We start from the raw sequence: 18574 nt of genomic DNA, 5'->3' as shown, positions 1-18574 counted from the left end.
TAGTTACAGGGAATTAGTAACAGAGAAAGCCTGTCTAGCATTGACAAAGCTCTCAAGAATCTGCATCCAAACTCAAGGATGGACACATTGTTTCTTCACTATAATAACCCTCCAGCATACCACTCCAAAGTTTGCTCTGAACATTTGTCCAGAACTGGAATAAAACTGTTAGAGCATCCTCCCTTCAGTTCTGACCTCACTCTGTGTGAGTGCTCTGTCCCCCCCCCCCCCACCGCCATGAGTGAAAAATTGACTGAAAGGGAGGGATTTTATGAGCGATTATGACCTCCTAAGGGCTTGGGACAATGAGTGTGCTCAGATCACTGATGAAACATTTTAGGGTTTCTTTGAAGACTGGTTACGAAGGGTGGAAAATTGTGTAATGTGTGGTAGAAATTATTTTAAAGAGTTATAAAAAAAATAAGTTTGTATTGCAAAACTTTCCTAGTGCCCTTTATAGAAGAGCTAGAAGATATTCAAAGTCGTAAAAGAAGTTAGGAATTACGAGAGATTACAAAAATATATATATAAAATTATTTGGATCTGTAGGATCTTATGTGAAGTGACTAATTACCAGGAAGTGTAAACAATTTGGAATTTTTTCTGTGTTTTTTTATACCGATAAAATAATTGTACTAGAGATTTTTATTTTGAACACACCTCACATATATATTATTATATACATATGATTCATGAAATGTTACATCCATTCCAAGAATGCATTCATGGAAATCATTTGAAGTAAAAAATTCATCGCATAAAAATATGTTTGAAAATGCTTGCATAGCTATTGAAAATTTTCACCCTAATTCTAGTCTAAAGATAAAGTAATAATGCTAGATTCAAATTCTTGAAACATATAATAAATGGCAAACCTAATGATTTTATTCTGATATTTTAATGATTCTTTTAAATAGTTCCATAACTATACCTAATATACTTTCTAAGAAAATTATAGTAAAACAAAATTTTGAGCTTAACTAAAAATTTTTATTAATACTTAGAAGTTTTTCTATTAGAAAAAAAACATGTTGTTGTTTAGTTTTCACTAAATTTGTTAAATTACAAATAAATAAATAAACTTTTTAACAAAATTTATCTGTTTTTAATTCTAAGACAATTGATATAAATAAATCAAAACAAAAAACATTATTAATAAATATTTAACCAGCCAAGAATAATAATTGGTTTAAACCTAAATACATTTAAATACAAATATTGATGAAAATGAACTGAAAAATTATTTTTAATAGTACTCCAGTTGCACTGAGTGTGCTTTAATATTTAAAACTATATTAAGTAATCCATAATAACAATTGTAAAGTGTAAGTAAAGTAACATTTAGTATCTGAACACCTTCAAAAAATGCTAAGGTTACGTACATCTCACGCTAAAGTATAATATTATCTCTTGAGCCTCACTCAAAAAAGTCACAATGAATTTTCAAGACGCAAACGTGCAGTCAAATCATCAGGGTCCATAAGTATGAAGAAGTGTGTGTTGTCCCATATTTAGAAAATTAAAATTGTTCAACTTATCCTTTGCTTATATTTATAAATATAAGCAATCGTTGCTAAAAAAGAATGATCACTTATTTTTAAGAAAATAATATTATCCAGTTCTAATCTAATCAGACAAAAGGAAGTGTTTTCATATAACTCAACATAACACTTTGGCTTATAAGAAAAGGCATAAGTTTCTGTTATTTTTAATAAATTTCTGAACCAAAAACATCTACAACCAATTTATAAAAGTAATTTTTTTTTCTTTTACAAAAATATTATTATCATGTTGACAACATAGTCCTTTGAAGAGCACTGCATGTTTTTTTTTGTCAGGTTTAGTTTTATGTTAAAAAGACCAACTGACAATTTTGCCTCAATCTTATTTTATGCAAGAAAGATGAATGGCAAAATTTTGTTAAGTGTCAAAATAACGTTTGGACAGATCGCATGTTTGGTTATCATGGAGACATGGCAGTCCACTTGATAGAGGGTACCTTTGTTGTTGTTTAAAGTCACATATGACAATTAATATTCAGATTGTAAACAAAAATAATTATTTTGAACAGCTATTAATGTTTTTATTTTTACAGAACATTCAATTATTTGTTGCGTAATATGTAAATGTCATTCGTTTGTTATTGTTTTTAGTCAGCCATGAAACCACAGTTTGTTCATGGTGAAAAGGAATGCTTTATTTATTTATTTCGTTTTTTTACAATCCTGTATTTATTGTCATGTTGTATAGTACGTAGATGAGCCGAGAACATTGCATGCTTATTGTTTTTAGTTTTTTGTGACGTTCAAATCGTAATATTATACTTATTTCATCTTAGTGTTTAGTTTTCTTTTTTCAGGGAATATTTATTAACGAGTTGCTATAATAGGCAAAATGTGAGATACATTTTGACCACCGAGTGAAATTGATTGGGAACTTAAGAATGTTCAACCTGATAGTGATTTGTGTACAGACAGTTCTAAAAAATTTAACAAAAAGTAAAAATTTCTAAACAAAATTTACAAATTTGACTAAAATTTATCTATTTCTTGCCAAAAATCATGAAATTTTCAGGTTTAGCACAAAACAGTACAACAATTCTAAAAGTCATGATTCCTATAGTAAAATAGTTTCTTGATTTTCGAGTTGTGACTTGAAACTAATTTTTTCATTTATTTTTTATTTATTTTTTTTTGGGGTTCATTAATCTTTAGAAAATTTTTTGAATAAGATATGACCATAAAAAATATTTCTAGTTGGCTTTCCAACAATTTAAAAAAAGCTAATAAGTATCAATAATAAAAAGATTCATAAATTTTGACCACTAGTTTACAAACAAGTCACCATAAGGCAGTGTGCAGTTTTTTTTACCAAAAATAATTTAAGACTGGAATAAAATGTTCAGTTTTTTTTTACCAAAAATAATTTAAGACTGGAATAAAATGTTCAGCATTTTAAAAAAAAATTAGGGTTCAAATACAGATATAGAAGAACAATTGCTAACATTTACAGGAATCAAACAACAACAGTAATAATTCAAGAACATAAGAAAGAAGCTGTAATAAAGAAGGGAGTTTGACAAGGATCTCTATCCCCGTTACTTTTTAATCTTTACGCAGAACTAGCAGTTAATGATGTTAAAGAACAATTTAGATCTAGAGTAACAGTACAAGGTGAAAAGATAAAGATGCTACGATTTGCTGATGATAACGTAATTCTAGCTGAGACTAAAAAAGATGTAGAAGAAACGATGAATGGCATGGATGAAGTCCTACGCAAAAACTACTGCATGAAAATAAACAAGAACAAAATGAAAGGAATGAAATGTAGTAGAAATAATGAAGATAGACCACTGAATGTAAAAATAGGAAGAGAAAAGATTATGGAAGTAAAAGAATTTTGTTATTTAGAAAGTAAAATTACTAATGATGGACGAAGCAGGAGCGATATAAAATGCTAAATAGCAGTGGGAAAATGAGCCTTCAGTAAGAAATATAATTTGTTTACATCAAAAATGAATTTAAACATCAGGAAAACATTTTTTAAAGTATATATTCGGAGTGTAGCTTTATATGGAAGCGAAACTTGGATGATTGGAGTACCTGAGAAGAAAAGATTAGAAGCTCTCAAAATGTGGTGCTATAGGAGAATGTTAAAATCAGATGGGTGGATAAAATGATAAATGAAGAGGTGTTGTGGCAAATCGATGAAGAAAGAAGCATTTGGAAAAATATAGTTAAAAGAAGAGACAGACTTATAGGCCACATATTAAGGCATCCTGGAATAGTCGTCAGGTAGAAGGAAAAAATTGTGCAGGCAGGCAACATTTGGAATATGTAAAAGAAATTGTTAGGGATGTACGATGTAGGGAGTATATCGAAATGAAACAACAAGTGCTAAATAGGGAATCTTGGAGAGCTGCATCAAACCAGTCAAATGACTGAAGACAAAAAAAAATCATTTAAGCATGGGATTTTTTTAAAATATCTCCAAATATAGTCTGATTCTTAAAGGGTTAATTAGAATAATTAAAAAAACTTGAATGTTGTATATTCTATTTAACATGTACATTATAATATGTGCTCAAATAACTTTCATTAAAACCATCTGAATTTTCTATTTTGTAATAGTTTAATATTATTTCAAGCATTTAAATTTTTAATTTATTTTTATGGAATTTGATCAGGAATATTTTTTATTATTTTACAATTGCTTATGTATTTTTTTTATTCTGTTCTGATTAAGGTTTTACCATGGTTTCCCTTGATCCATCTAGGCAAATGCTGGGACAGTTCCCAGCATGTATCTGTGTTGGCAAATCTACTCATTCCTAATTTTATCTTTATATTAAGGTCTAATTATAATAAAAGATTTATTTATACATGAATAAGATGTAGTTGTAAAAATGTAAGTTAACACAGAGATATTACATTACATTCAGTGAAAATAATTTACTAATAGATATTTATTCGGTAAAAGTACGATAGATACTGTTCTTTTACTAATAAAACACCCAATAATATAATTTTAATATTTTTTTTTTTAAACACATTCTACCAAATTTAGATCAGTATGCTAAATAAAAGTATTTTCTGCATTTGTTTTTCATTTGATTTTGTTTACATATTAATTTTCTCAGAATAAAGACCAACATAAATTTCAGTAATTTATTTATAAATTAACCAAATTTAATAATCAATTTAAATACCTGTTATTTTAATCAATTTTTAAGTTTTATAACAATTTTCTCAGAAAATACTTATAGTTCCAGGGCCAATTTAAAAAAAAATCAAATAACATATAAAACAATTAATTTGTTCTATAAGTCCAAATTTTTTTTATATATTATTTCATTTCTGAAGGAAAATTATAAAAATAAAATATTTAAATAATTTTTTTTTTTTAAATGACTCCTGTAGTGAAAGTAAAATTTCATGAATCACATTGTATGTTATTAATATTAAAAGTAAACACATAAAATACAACCAACTAAGCACATTATAATATTTATATAAAGAGTATTACTGAGTCACTTAGAAATGCTGCTGCTGCATTTTGACTGCTGCCATCTTATAGCAACTGAAAAAAGTAATTAAATGAGAAAAAAACATCAAAACTGGATCATCGTCATCACCATTTACATGCATGTAAATATGCACACACCTGATTTCCTCCCATTTTGTGGCACGGATATAATCCGACTGGTTTATGGAAATCACCCTTTCTGGCTGCTGAATCAATTCAAGTCTTGCCCCCATATCCAAGATTACGCACCTATTTAGTAAATATAACTTAAAATATTATTTTACATAGAAATAATCAGCAATAACTGTTCACTCCACAGTAAAAAATATTAGATACATAGTACAGAAAAATACCATGAATAATAATTAAAAAAATATTCCCTCATGAATGAAGCGAAGCCTATCATACTTAGCTTTCATAAAAAAAAAAGATCACAGTTTTAATTTTCCAAATTAACAATTTCTACAATCTTTACTTTCAAAAGAAAAGAAAATCTGTTGATTTCTTTAGTGGTCTAATAACATTTTACTGACAACTTACTTTTTTAAATCTAAAACATTTTTACGTTTTTTTAATTTTGAATTCTATTGAATTATTTTATTCTCACTTGAATATGAATAACATAAGACCAAGAGTGTCTTTTGATATCACCAATTCCAAGCCAGGGACCTCATCTTGCAAGCAAAGAAGAAGTGCAGAAGGGAGTATAGACTTTAAAGAAAAAATTTGGGTCGATCTGTCTCTAAATTTAATAACCACCCAATTATAGGGCACCTGACTTAAAAGGAAAAAGTGAAACTGGTCAGTGGTTTAAATGAAAGAAAATACTCCGTGACAAAGAGGGCAGAGGAGATTAGGAGAGCAAACCCTGAAAGAAAAGTCTGCAAACTTGGAGGTAATAAGGCAGCAGTTCTAACAACAGAATAAACCTACACAGCATTCACAATGTGCTCAGGAGATTTTGTTGTTGCTACTGGCAGGAACCAAAACAGCCTCAAAGTAAAACAAGAGAGGATTGCATAGTAATTTATCTGATTCCTGGAACAGGCAGAAATACTCAATTCATGATCTGAAGAAGAACACTGATTATTAATTCATTTTGATTATCATTTAACCAATCAAATGTACATCTTTGTTCCATTTTTTTGTTCCTATGCTAATTTTTTTTAACTCAAAGTATTAACTGAATTCTATATTTTCAATTATTTACTTCAAGAATTATAGATTTCTTTGATATGATTCTCTCTCAAAAAAAACAAAAAACACCTTCATGCATCATGAAATCAATCACGTAATAAAATTTTCACGTAATACAAGAAGGGATGTTCAATAATTAATGAGACAAAAAAATGGTTCATTCAACGACAATGAAACTTTTTGAGGGTCAAGTTGGCAACCTTGGGAACACATTTAAGCAGCTGTTTGATCATAATTAATCTAAATATAACTCTTTTGTTGATTACAGAATGTCAGCTTGGCTTGAAACATGTATACCAGAAGAGCAATGTTCAGTGGTAAGATTTATAGGAAATTGTGCTAAAATTCCTTGATTACATTGAAACCGCTTCAAACTGTACTTAGAAATGTTTATTTGTTCATGCTTTTTATTCAGTTGTATTGCGGTTTGCTGCAGCCATTGTGGTAAATACAGATGGTAAAACTGCTGCACATGCTTCAGTTTTCACGTAAATAACATTCATGTGAAATATGATTAATTTCATTAATTTGAGATGATTTCATATGATTAATTTGAGATGTGAAGATTAATTTTAGACATCTCAAATTAGCAATTTCATTTGCTTATAATCTTCTAACCTCCATCACTATATCATGGATTTTTTTATAGGTATCAGTTTTATCTATTAAGTACTTCTTGTAATTTTTAATTTCTCTTTTTTTATAAAAGATGAATGCTGTAACAAAATATTTCATATTTATTTTTTCTTCTTTTTTATTTCCACTCTTTTTAAAAACTTAATTCAAATTCTCTACAGTTTTTAATTTAAGAATAAAAACAATTATAGCAATAGACAACATCTTTTCTTTCAGATATTACCAAATCAGAACTTGTTTTTCCTATCCTTCGATTCCTTCCTTAATACGTAATTCTACAAAAAAATTGTGGTTGTTAATTTTTGTCATACATTCCTTTGTTCTCATAACATTTTAAAATTTCTTATCATTTATTTTAAACTCTTATCAGTGCTGTTTATTCTGTACACTATTAACCAGATCACAAAATAACTACTATTCTGCAGGAGTACACACTTTATAACTCATGGTATACATCTACAGCTAAACTGCATCATTACAATCCCAGGATGAAGTATATCTAGTTAACAATCACACATTGTGATTATGCATACCTAAATGCATCCCTGCTTGTGTATACCTAAATTGGTATTAAGAAATGAATCCTTTTTTAATTAAATATTATCACAAGAAGTAGCCATATAGATTATTGGATTACATACATTAGTATAACAAAAACTAAATTAAATGATAAACTCCTCCATATAGTAACAGTAAATCTCAAACAGCTTGCCACACCTTTTATTATATCTGTATATGATTATGATTGTAACAAAGGTTTAAAATTATAAACTGGCATGTCTAATAGTTTAATATCTATCTAATCGTCTAATAGTTTTAAAATATCTACAATAATAGGTTTGTTCAGAAAATAACTGAACATCTTTAATTATGCACCGATGGAGATATTTAGTGACTGTTCTGCATAACCTCCTCTGTAACCACATGTTCTTGGATTATTGATAACTCATTTCATTTTCATGTTATTCTTATTTGAATGCAACATATTTAAGTGTTAGTAGCGATTTTTGTAATATGTGATTTTTTGACGATTGAACTTTTGTCTCAATTTTGTAGTCATAAATTCAGATTTTGTCTCCCACTATGATCCTTTGCATGAATTGTATCATCATCATCATCGGCTTGTTCAAGAAGTAGCTGACAAATGTTCTTTCCGTTGTTCGGTCATCAAACAAGAGGAACAAACTTTCCTGCGACTCAATGCATGTTCAATTTTTCAGTCAAAATGTCATGGCATGATCTGATTGAGATGCTAACCTCTTTTGCAAGTCCTCTGACAGTACAAAATTTGTACCCACCAGATTGTTGACTTTCTAAATGCGGGTGTTATCAGTTGAAGTTGAAAGCCTTCCTGGTCAAGGGTCATCTTCAATCAACTGACAACTACTTTTAAATCATGAAAACCATTTGTATAAGATCACCATTTCGGTAAATTTATTCAAAAGTTGAAACGTTTCTGTGAACGTTTTCCCTGGTTTCACACAAAACATTATGTTCTATCGTTGCTGCTGAAAATCACTACTAACACTTGATCTTGCACTCAAATAACAATAACATGAAAATTAAATGAAATATCAACAATCCACGAACATATGATTAAAGAAGAGGTTATGCGGAACACAATGATGCCAATCACATGTCACTAAATATCTCTACTGGTGCGTAAACAAAAATATTTAGTTATTTTCTGAACAGACCTCGTATTATAGATATAATATTATTTAGATGTTACTATAGGTATATTCACACACATTTACTTTACAAGTTCCTGGAATAACTAATTAATGTTAGAAATAATTATCAAGAGGGAAATTATTCTTTTATAGATTAAAAGTATTTATGATGTTAAACTATAGTTGGTGTTGTATTTCCATTCCTTGTAAAATAATAACGCTTACGTGTTTATATAATGCAAATTTGACTAACATACTGTACATTTTGTAATATAAATTTGATTACTTTTCTTATCAACATATCTTATTATTTATAGAAACTAATCAGAATAAATGGTTTTAAATAAATATGATAAAAAAGGTGGGAATTCTCTTATAAGACAATTCACGTTAGATTCATTCATGACAATTAACAAGTATATTGCATGATATATGTAACAACTCTGAAGAGTCTACACCATACCCCCACCTTATCTGCAAGTCTTAAACCTGATCAGCAGCTAATTTTTACTAATTTGCTTATATAAATTCAACTCAAAAAGATAAGAATTTCAAGGGAAATTCTTTCCTTTTAGTGCTGATTCAAGAATGGTAAATTAATGAAGAACACGTTTCTACAAATGGGTTACACGAATATTAAAAAAAATTTCAGAAACTTTTTGAAGATAACTTGTTTATATAAATAAATTCCTCTCTATAATCAAATCTATAATAATAATAATAAATTAAATTTATTAAAAATACAAAAATATATATATAAAATAATAATAGAAATAAAAACAGTTTAATACATACCTCGCCAGATGCAACTGCATCACCAGGTACAAATAATTCAGGATATACATTTTCTAAATACCATTTAAATGATTTACAACCTAATCTCTTCCTCAAATCTTTTTTTATTCACCCTAAAAAAAAAGTATTTTCAATTAAAAAAATATTTTTTTTTTTAATAATTTCAATTCAATTTAACACTACTACTAATATAATTAAGCTATAATATAACTTAATATTGCACCAGAAAATTGCTAGTCTAGTTTTAATGAATTATGTAAGCTATGTTATTGGTTCATTACAGCCGATTTATGTAATTCATCATTTATAACACTTTCTATTTATTTTCATTCCTATAAACTGGTTATTGAAGTAAGATGAACATCTATTTTCATTCAAAATGTAATATTAACACATATATGCATTTAAAGTTTATGCTAAACCAACATGTAGTAAAATAATTATTTCACCTTTACCTAAAGTTCCTAAAGACAATATATTTTTGTTTTTCCATATATAAAATTTTGATTTATGTGCATTTTATCTAAATAAGCAATTTTCCTTTAACTATAATTATTTATTTTAGACATTTTCTCAAGAAATTTCACTTGTGTACATAAACTGTCTGGGTATTCGATTTTCTTTTAACATTATACATGCACACATATCAATTTTTTAGTTGTAGATAGCAGTAATCTTTTCAGTGACTGGGCATTCATTGATATAAAGCTTAAAAATTGATTGTCACACTAATAGTACAACAAAATAGTTTAAGCTTATAATATTACTTTGTTTTTAACATTTTCTTAGTTGATAAAAAAAAAATGACTGTCTGTATGAACTCTTTGAAGATTTTTCATTAATTTCATTTTATGCGAGAAACATGATTCAGTAAAATTTCATCTGTCAAAATGACATTTGTAATGATCACATGTTTGGCTGTCATGGCAAACATGGCAGTCCACTTGATAGAGGTTACATTTGTTACTGACTAAGTCATTTGTGACATCAGAATTAATATTGCAATGTTAAACAAAAATTATTATTTTGAACTTAATAATTGTTTATGTTTTTATTTTTAGAGAAAATTTTTATTTTAGGCGTGTTCATCATGTAATATGTAAATTCTGTTAGTTTGTTGTTGTTTTGAGTTGGCTGTGAAATCATAGTTCAATCAGAGTGAAAAGAATGCTTTATTTTATATTAGTTTTTTTATAATATTATATTTATTGGTGTGTTGTATAATACGTAGATGAGCCAATAGGATTGTGCGTTTATTACTGTTTTTAGTTGTTTGTGATATTTGAATTGTAACATTATACTTATTTTATCATAGTGTTTTGTTTTATTTTTTCTGACAAAATGTATTACCAAGCTGCTGTAATACACAAAATGAGCGGTGTATATCAAACATCTAACACAAAGTAAAATTGATCAGAAATTTAGGAATGTTCAATCTGATAGTAATTTTTCTATTGTCTAAAAAACTTAACTTTACAATGACTAAAATTTATCAATTTCTTGCCAAAAATCATGAAATTTTCAGGTTTCATAGTTCTAAAAATCATGATTCCCATAGTAAAATTGGTTGAGTTTGACTAGTTTATTTTTTGTTTTTTACTTCCTTGTATAAAGTAAAGGAAGTATTGTGATCGTGAAAAATTGTTGGTTTTAGATTTCAACGGAATCACCCCTGAATCCATTTTGACTAGTTTCGACGTGACGTCTGTACATATGCATGTATGTATGTATGTACTTATATATCTTGCATAACTCAAAAACAATTAGCTGTAGGTTGTTGAAATTTTGGATTAGGACTGTTGTAACATCTAGTTGTGCACCTCCCCTTTTGATTGCAATCGACTGAACCAAAAGTGTCCAAAAAAGACCAAAATAAGAAAACTGCGGATTTTGGACTTATAACTGCAGTACTAAACCCTCATTGAGAGATTTTTAATGATGTATCATAAGTGGTACTTATTTTCATTGGTTCCAGAGTTATAGTCAAATGAAATTTTAATTAATTAAATATTTGGATCTTATAAGGGGAAGGCACATTGGTTGGAATCAGACTTCGTCTTCTTTTTTTTTAACTTTTTTTAATTTAAATATATTGATTTAATAATAATTATTAACCTCCAATTGTAAAAAAAAAATTACAATAAATAATTATTGAATAACAGCAATAAAATAAAAAAAATATCAGAAGTTATTAATGAAATAAAATTTTATGTACTTTTTATTTTTAGAAAAATGTGTATATATAATTTAATAAGCATGCAAGTAATGTGGTGTCCACATGAGATTTGGTGAAACATCTGATGATTATTCTTTTTTTTTTTCATTTTGTTGATGGTTACATCATAACAATTTTAAAAAACACAGCATTATGTAGATATAAGACATACATTTATTTAAAGAATAATGAAGGGACTTTTACTCTATTCTAATGTTTCATGTAAGATTGTTGAATTAATAATCTTATAAATATTTGATATTAATAACTAATATGTTAGCAATTGTGTAACTGTTTGTTTTATTAAAGAATTGGAGAATCATATCTTACTTTCAAATGAAATAAGTTTGAATCGAGTGCAGCAAAAAAAGTGTATATGTAATTTAATAGTACAAGGAAGTCCAGTCATGTGATGGTATCCATATCAGATTTTTTTATATTTGTCTTTGGGTTCTTTAATCTTTAGAAAACTTTTCAAATAAGATATGACCACAAATAAACATTTCTAGTTGATAGTGGATTAGAATTCCTACAATTTAAAAAAAACTGCTAAAAAATAACAGGGTAACAAAAAATTTATAAATTTTTTACCACAAGTTTATAAATGAAGTTTAGTTTAGTCGTGTGGTAAGAAATAAAAGTAAAGTGACACCATGACTTTATTAAATATAATAAATTAAAAATAATAAACCTTTTCCCACTCCTTACAGATTTTTATTTTTTAATTCATGTATTTAAAGAAAAATCTCCATGGTGTGGAAGATTTTCTGATAAAAAATATTAAATAATCAATATTTAAGGTAATTTTGGGTCAGTTCAAGCTGTCATCAAACTTATATAAATAATAATAATAAGTAAATAAAATAAAGATTAAAAATTACAAACCAAGTCATTTCCAACACGCTGATAATAGTATTAGGCATATTCATCCATCCATACTTTAGCTAGTCGAATTGAATTTCTTTTCAAAACATTAACACCAGTTCTCCATTTGTATGGTGAATGTTTTCAAAATATATGGCCAATATGTGAACATGGAACAATTTCCAGTGTTCCGCCACACATCCATGTTTACAAAAAATAATATAAATACATTAAAAAACAAATAATATATGTATTTACAAATATAAATAAATAACTTGATCTACCAAGTACAGAATAAAATTAAATTAGGTAATATGACACTTTTTTTTTTTGAGGGCGAAAAACGTCTATCATTGCCCGGATTTTGTTTTTTTTTATGAAAAAAAAGAAGAAATTAAAAACTAATCTAACGGATTTAAAACTTAAAACTAATATCACAGGTAAAAACTAAAATAAAAACAAAAGTAAATATAATTTAACAAGATCTGAGATGGGTGTAAAAGGCCCATTCTTAGATAACAAAAAGACTAAAAGAAAAAAAAAAATAGAAAGAAAAAAAGCTAAAAAACATAAAAACACTAACATAAAACTTAAAACTAGGTTAAAAACTAAACTAGTAAAATTAAATAAAACTTAAAACTAATACAAATTATATAATAAAAAATTAAAACTAAGTTAAAAAAAAATAAAAAGGTGAAATGAAACTTACAACTTATATCACTAAAATCTTACAACTAATATCACAGACAAAGTTTTCTTAAAATATAAAAAAAAACTATGTAACATTTGATAAATTCCGATACGGAGTGTAAAAGGCACACACACATTATATAATATTAAATTATTATAAATATATATAATAATTAAACTGTATTCTTTGGTTAGACAAATATAAAGAAAACTAAATAAGTTAGAAAATTATCCAAATTAATAGAAAATTTTCTAATGCAATTAGGTCAACAACCAAAAAAACAAAATAACAAAAGCAGAAAACCCCCACAACTAAAAATGTAATCATTTTCATAGATACTCCCACCACCATTCCAATGATAACACAGTGTCATTGGATGTTACAACCCAAACAAAAAATACTAATCCTAAATTAATTAACCTAAACTACACAAAAAAAAGCCAAAATAAACAAATAACCAATAAAACACAATCAATTTTAATCTATTAAAACACATTAGCATATGTAATACTTAAATCAGATATGTCCGTTCTATTATTTATAGAATTTATATCCTTTTTAATGCGGATTATCTCAAATATATTTCTTTTTACGAAATTAGGTTCCCTTTCTAAAATTTTTACATTATCATAATCAAATTTATGTTTTTTGGCTTTGTCATGCTTATTCGATGGAGTAATTTCATTTTTCCTATATTTATGTACCTCAATTCTTTTTCTAAATATTGGGATATTTGTTCAATATAACATGCTGAATAACCACTATACAGATTTTGCTTCTTTGTTGGCACCTTTAATTTTGGAAAAATGTTACCGATTGTATTGTACCTACTATGAGCCACCATCAGTCTATTTTTAAAAACTTTTTGAATATTTTCAGACAAATCAGGATCATATTGAAGCGCCAAATATTCTTTTTCATATTCTCTTCTTTATAAGAAAATGTATTGTAAAGCCTATAAATTCTAGACTTCACACAATTTTATCAATAAAACTTTTGGAATAGTTATTTTCCAAAAGCAACTCTCTAACTTTTTTAATTATTATCTGTCTTTCTTTAGGATATATACATAGGATGTATTTCTTTAGCATACATATATATATATATATATATATATATATATATATATATATGTGCGTGTGTATGAAACTAAACTTTAGCCCCAGGTTGGAGCTTTTTATATCCCACAATAATGGGGAGTTCCTGGATTGATCAAGTAAAAAATAAACTTAATATTTCAAGAGGAAATCCAACAGAGAATCAGCTGAAAGACACCATAATAAACCACCAGTGAAAAAGAGATCTATGTTAAGAAAAAAAATGGTAAATCAATATGAAAAGAATGATCTACCTTTATGTAGCAATAAAAAAACAAGCCAAACAACCACATCAAAAAAAAATGCGTGCATCACTAAGCACAGTGGACACCTATCCACCCCAGAATCCCTCAGGTGATAGCAATATCCTTATCCATAATAAAAATAATACATTTTACTGATCAATGGATTTTCTACTGACCAGCTTAAATAAATGCAATAAATTTCTTTTGGTTCAGATACAAAAAAGAGTCACCTTTTCAATTAAAAACCCAATATTATATAGACATTTAATGACATTAAACAAAAGGGTTGTCTTCTTCACGATTCATAATTATTTAGATTGAATAAAAATAGTAACAATAATTTAAGTCTTTAAAATGTCAAAACAGATTTTAAAACTGCCTAGGTAAAAAAAGTTAACCACCGGGTTGGTCTAGTGGTTAACGCGTCTTCCCAAATCAGCTGATTTGGAAAGTTGAGAGTTACAGCATTCAAGTTCTAGTAAAGCCAGTTATTTTTACACGGATTTGAATACTAGATCGTGGTACCGGTGTTCTTTGGTGGTTGGGTTTCAATTAACCAAACATTTCAGGAACGGTCGAACTGAGAGTGTACAAGACTACATTTCATTTACACTCATACATAATAGAAAAATCAGGGTACTTAACCCAAATGAGAATAGTATATTGCTGATGTAGGACTTTTTTTTACATTCACCATAAAATACAATTTACATAACAACATAAACTACTTTTCTTCCAGAAATAATAAAAAAAAAGAATGCTTAGGCCTCATCATCCTTTATGGAGGTTTGAATAAGACTGAGCACTGTCTGAATGATCTTAGTTTCCTAAGGGGAACTTAAATTATACATAAAAATTTTCTTTTGTAAAATTTTGAGATACCTAACTAATAAGACCTAAATTTTCCTGCCAGTAAGACCGATAGCAACCAAAATTAAATTGTATCATTGCAACAGATATAGAAATTATCATGTCAAATTTCATCCAAACCAAGTCTGAAGATATCAAGCAAAAAATAAGCCAACTTATCTATAAACAGATCTTTCATTGTTAAAATTGTGTTTTTTGATTAAGTGGGTCCATATGAAATGTCAAGATGTTCAAACCCCGACATTCAAAGTTAGATCTGATTTGCATACTTTCCCTTATAGAGTGTAATGTATAGTTATATTAGCCAAGAAGGAATAGTAAAAACATTATTAATCATAAATGAATTTAAAACGGATGAAAAAAGTATTAAAAAAAAACAGACAATGAAAAAGTGAAGATTTATATTCTTTGGTCAGCTTGTTAGAATAGTAAAAACAGGTTAACTTAGAAAATCTTTGATTTTTTTAATAATGGGATAGAGGTAAAATAGATTAAAGAAGTTAAAAAAGGACAAAATTTAAAATGTATATCAGAAAAAGACTTATACAGTACATTCAGAAAGTTTTTTTGCAGTACTCCAGTACGCTTTAGAATTATGAGGTGTGTTCTGTTTTTTTGGCATTAGGTTGGTTGCTTGTTGGGTTCGTTGAATGTTGCTTAGTAATAAACTAAGACATCAACTGTTGATTTGTGATTGAACGTTTTGCGTTCTGCTTTGTATTGTTTCGTCTACCAGAATCATTAGTAGTGACAAACAATGGTTCTTTTGGTAGAGGAATACATTTTTCTTGTTGAACACATCTTTCATAAAGATGACAAGTATACTGATTTAGTGAAGCACAAATTTTCTGAAAAGTATTCAAAAATATTCCTGTTTCCCACTACAATGCAGTTCAAACTCTTATCTAAAAATTTCATGCAACAGGCTCTGTTGAAGACGCTGATCGAAGTGGAAGACCACCTAAGCTAATTGAACAGGAGCTACTGATATTTCAGATGCTATAACATAAAGCTCAAAGAAAGAATTGAAAGTTTTCCCCTACAAAGTAATTTGTTACGTTACATTTTTTTATAGATGAAGCGTGGTTTCATCTGGGAGGATATATTAATTCACAAAATACTCTACTGTGGTCGATAACTAACCCTCATTTACACAAACAAGCTTTACATGAAGCAAAAATTGGAGTCTAGGTCGGTATGAATAGGACAAGCATTGTGGGTCCAATCTTTTTTGAAAATACAATTAATAGTGATCGTTACTGTGCTATTTTAACAAACTTCATTAGTCTGTAAACAAACATGGAAATTAATAACAGCTGGGACCAACAAGATGGCGCCACACGACACAACTAACAGGTCAATGACTTTTTTATAAAACATCTTTGGCGAACAAAACATTTCGAGGGATTTGTGACCTCCATGATCATCTGATATGATTCCTCCAGATTACTTTCTTTTATAAACTATTTCAGTTATTATAATATCAGTTTTTATAAAATAATGAAACAAAAATTCAAAGTAATAATTAAGAAAGTTTTATCATTACAATTCCATAATCCCAGTGCACAGCAACTTTCCGAATGCACTGTAGAATAAACACCTTTTAAAACCAAAATTATGATGTTAAAAGATTTACAAGAACAAAAGACCAGGAAAGAAAATCAGGAAATGAAATGGTCGGAAGAGCCCAAAGAACATGCAAAACGAATGAAGAGGTACTGGGAAGAGAGAAAACAGCATAGGAGAAAGAACTTAAGGAGTTAGAGTTAAAACAATATCCTAAAGTGACTAAAATCAAAAAGAAAAAAGAAACAAATACATATAAAAACAGAGGTTAAAAATAATTTTAAAACAAAACATACAATATTAATAAAATTTTAAAAAATAAAAATTTGTAAATCAAAAAATTAACTGACCTTAAAAGATAATTCAAGATTTTCTCCACCCCATATATCAAATCCACTATCATAAGTGCCAAGTTTTTCAAAGAAATCTTTGTCAATACTAAATGGTCCACCAGCCATTGTAGGACTATATACAGGTTCTGCAGTATTCTTGTGTCTTTTTTCTCTCTCTGCGGTACTTGATGCCAATTAAACTGTTAAAAAAAACGAATCAAGATAAATACTGTAAATATATTCAAACACCCTACTTCTTTAAATATTATAAAAATATGATAAATCATTCGCACCTAGGAAAATAACTTAATTATAATATAACATCCATTAGTTGGATTATTTAGACAAGAAATCCATAAGATCTCTGGATAAGTTCACAAGCAAAATATTATTGTAATAATATTGCATTTTATAATTTTAATTGTTTAATCCCTTGTTATCTGTAGATTCCAGTCAAATCCTCCTACATTAACACCAATAGAATCTCTCCAGTGATATTCCATAGTATTGTCAATGACATCAATAACAGGACAAACAACAGTTGTTGGATCTAATGCAATTCTATCAAGTAGTGGTCTAGCCAGCCTAAAAACAGGTAAAAATTTATTTATTATTGAAAATTTATTACTATAAATTTATCAATGCAAACCTTTTTATTTCATAAACTGTTTTAAACTTATGCAAAATATCACCATTATTTTACTTTGATTTGAAATAGCTAAAATTGAATTCGTGTTGCAACGATGATTCCATTAATACAAGATTTATTGTAAAACACTCATCAGATCCCAGAGTATGCTTCTTGTGCAAAAAAACTATCATGAGCATTTCATAAACTGTTTAATCTAACTAATTTACTTTGGAGATCGATAAATAAGGGTTAAAATATCACATTTTTATCAGCATGTATATTTTAATACCTGACTAAATTTAGTCGGCTATTAAAATAGCTGACTAATGTAGAACATTAGCTGACATATGTAGAATGACCCTCTACATAAAAATTTTCTTTGCTTTGCCACAGATAATTTCCAATTAATCTTGCATTAAGCATTATAGAATATAGAAAAAGATTTGGAGTCTTTTTTCTGGCAATGATGCTATCAATAAATAATGGCTAAACATTTGTTGTATAATCGTGTAACCATAACATTTATGTAGAAATATACTTTTATTCATTCTAATAAGCTTATTCAACATAACAGTTCTACAGCTGTTCAGGCAAAGTAGACATTTTCTACACTTACTTAAACTACAAAGGTGAATCAAATATAAATGGTAATTTAAAAAAAATATATTTATTAATTAATAATATACACACAATTCATACCTTCATCATTTCTCTATATAGTCTCCTGCATGATCTAC

General features: G+C 27.7%; 1 pseudogene; it reads right to left on the bottom strand.

Moving 5' to 3' along the window:
* Positions 1 to 5054: 5054 nt before the first annotated feature.
* LOC142319931 (putative polypeptide N-acetylgalactosaminyltransferase 9) overlaps positions 5055 to 18574 on the bottom strand; it is a 28829-nt pseudogene continuing 15309 nt past the window's right edge.

This window comes from Lycorma delicatula, chromosome 2 (assembly GCF_047948215.1).
Source record: "Lycorma delicatula isolate Av1 chromosome 2, ASM4794821v1, whole genome shotgun sequence".
In the NCBI taxonomy this organism is placed as follows: domain Eukaryota; kingdom Metazoa; phylum Arthropoda; class Insecta; order Hemiptera; family Fulgoridae; genus Lycorma; species Lycorma delicatula.
The sequence above is the reverse complement of the archived record's forward strand: the minus strand, read 5'-3'. Positions and strand labels throughout refer to the sequence as shown.